We start from the raw sequence: 3,085 nt of genomic DNA on the forward strand, positions 1-3,085 counted from the left end.
GCGCGGGGCCGCCGCCCAGCACAGGGTAGCGGGCGGGGGCAGGGGTGCTGCCCGCCGCCCTGCGAACCCTCGGGGCGGCTTCTCCCTCCCTCGGAATCCCGCCCGTCTGCCCGAGCTCCCTCGGGCGCTGACCGTCCTGCCGTGAGGGCTGGAACGAAGGGCTGCAAGTGTCCCTGTGCGTGGGGCGGTGGCCCGGCACAAGCGCCCCACGGCAGGTCTGGGTGTGGGGCAGCCCTGTGAGTGGGCTGCTGGAGGATTCCCACTGGGATGGGACAGACGGTTTTGTATGGCTGCACCTTGGCAGATAACACTGGCAGCTGTCTTTCTTTCCAGGTAATTGCGTGACAGCGATGTTCTATGACACTTGTGATAAGGACATCTTTGTGACAGGCTCTCAAGCCCGGCTCGGGTCGCCCGTGCTCAGAAGTGCGCGGGGCCGGTGCGAAGTCCAATGAAAACAGCAGCACTGCCACGGTTTTGGCTGCGAGTTTGCAGCTCTGGGTTGGCACTGCGGGCCTTGTGAAGCCGCTGTGGACCGAACGGGAACTCCCAAGTCAGGGTCCCCAGTCCAGGACCTTGAACGGCAGCACTGTGGAAAATGAGAAGTGTGGTCAGCGGGGCCTGGGGCAGGTTGGTGAACCGCAGTGTGAAATACTGAGCGCTGTCACAGTACCTTAGCCGTCTGAAAACACCACAATGAAAAAACTTGGTTGTTTATGATGCCAAAGGAGTGATCCAGTAAGAAACAGATGAGTCTGCAAAACCCCAAAGAGTGGTTTTTTCATGATAATAAATATCAAATACAACTTTTTCAAGTGAACCATGCCTCAGGCTGGGTACTTCCCTTTTGTTTCGAACATCATCAGACCTTAATAGGCTAACACCCTGACTTTGGAACAAAGGGAAGGGGAAAGCTTAATGTCTTTAAATGAACAGTCCTGGGTGAAAGGTATCAGTAGATGCACATAGGTAGAGTAGACCAATTTCTTCTGTTTAGCTATGTGCAGCATCCAAACCTTCCAATGAATTTCAGCTGATTTTAGTCCATCACCTCTTTCTGATTTCCCCAGGTGACATCCTTATTGATTGAATGATAAAACATCTTCATTCTGGGGTTGCAGCTGCTTACAGAAATTTGAACAAATAGTCAGAATGGAACTAAGTACCTGTATTTGTGATAGTTTAAATTTTCTGAACTAATGAAATTTATAAAGCTCCATTCTTACAGCCCCTGCCTGAGAAAAAGTACCCACACATCTTTGGGAGATCTCTTTTTAGGATCAGCACTGAGCTGCAGAATTGCTGGCTCCAGTAATAATCTGGCCAGTAATAGCACACGTTTCATAAGCTATCATGTGTTTTTCCAGGGAGTGGCAATGTGTGATGCGTTTCAAATGCAAGAGTCTGCTAAAGCATATTTTGAGAAATCAGGGAGGAAGTTGTACTGAACCACATTGCTATGGAAATATCCACTGGGGAGGTAGGACTAAAATAAAACTAGTGAAACTTGCTGGTAATTTTAAGGACACTACTATCAGTTACATGTACACCAAATAGAGAGTATCCACACCAGGAATATTTAAATGTTTTTTAAGAAAAGTCTTCAACAGAAATCTTCTATCCATCTGAATGGCACCAGCTGACATAGGGTAATTTTCAGATGCATCTCATTGACTAGAAGGAACAGAAACACAGGTTGTTAGCAAACAGTTTTGGGGCTATGCAGCAATTAACTTTGAGGCTTCAAAGTCTGTCACAGAAACTGGCTTGCAGCTGAGAGACATTTAGGACTGAACACCACCTTGAGCATTCAGTCTTCGTGGAAATGCTCTTCAGGTTCACTGGACAGTCAAAATTCCCAGCCCGTGGTTACTCCATGTTCAGCTGGGATGCCAGCAGGGAGGATGTTGAGTCAGAGAACTACACAAAGGATGCATGGTCTGTCAGCCACAGACTCCATCTCCTGAGCTGAAGCATGAACTGCATCACTGGTGTTAGAAGATCCTTCTGCATTGCTTCTGTGTGAGAAGATCATCTTGCAGAAGGAGCAGAGGGAGAAAACCAGAAACTTTTGCTTCTGGACCAAACTGCTCTTAGTATGGGATGAGTTCTGGCTACCTTTTAAATAAGTGAAGTGAGGCAAGTGGCTTCACAGCCACAAATAAAAAATGAGTAATGCACATAATAAGTGACTAATAACACAAAATACAGTAATCTGAAAGGGAAAAAAGACCCCAGCAAAATAGTTGTAAGCTTTTTGAGTATGGCTGTGTGAAATTCCTTGGGTAAGACATTTAAAAAAAATTACTGAGCATGCCACCACAAGATGTCAGCATTGCAGAATGGTTATTCCTGCCAGAAACAGAAAAGGTTTTTGCATCCTATATGCATTTGGTATTAGATTTAATTGTTTTTGTATGATGGCATAATGTGGCCTTATTTTTTTTAAACCATTGACATTATGATGTCAGTCCAAATTTAATTGCAAGGGAGAATTTCTTAAACCGCTTTTTAAAAATTAACTCTATCTTAAAAACTTCTAAAAATGCTTTCACAGCATGAACAGCAGTACTAATGGCAAATCATACCTTGTAACCATCAATGTGTTGTTTCAGGCTGCATCCAGCCTGGCTAGAAAGCGCTCACTAAAATTGTGCCTGTATTTGAGGTGTCCAGAGGTCATCCAAAGGTCGCTGCTGCTCCATGCTAGCCCTTTATAAAACCCTCATGCTGGCTGGGGAAGGCTCTGCTGGCCTTAGTTCTGTGGAGGAACTAGGAAGAAAATGTGAAGATATTTTGGGCTTCTATTTAGAAGAGAATGATGTTTGGGGTAGCAAGTCTTTTAAAAGGTGTCCAGCAACACAAGCCAATCACCGGCAAAAGAATTTATTTCTTTTTTTTCTACACTCCTTTTTGTAAGAATAAAAGATCTGAGCAACAGTTTTTGTTTGTTTCTGCATTTCTTTCAAATCAACTAACCAGCCTCATTTTTCTTCCACATTGAAATTCATGTCCTGTTTTGCTGGGATGCTCTGTACTTTTTGCCTCTTCCATTCTGTCCTCTGAAACATTTCCTGTTGCACAC

This window comes from Onychostruthus taczanowskii, unplaced genomic scaffold, assembly GCF_017590055.1.
Source record: "Onychostruthus taczanowskii isolate IOZ18803 unplaced genomic scaffold, ASM1759005v1 scaffold36, whole genome shotgun sequence".
NCBI lineage: Eukaryota > Metazoa > Chordata > Aves > Passeriformes > Passeridae > Onychostruthus > Onychostruthus taczanowskii.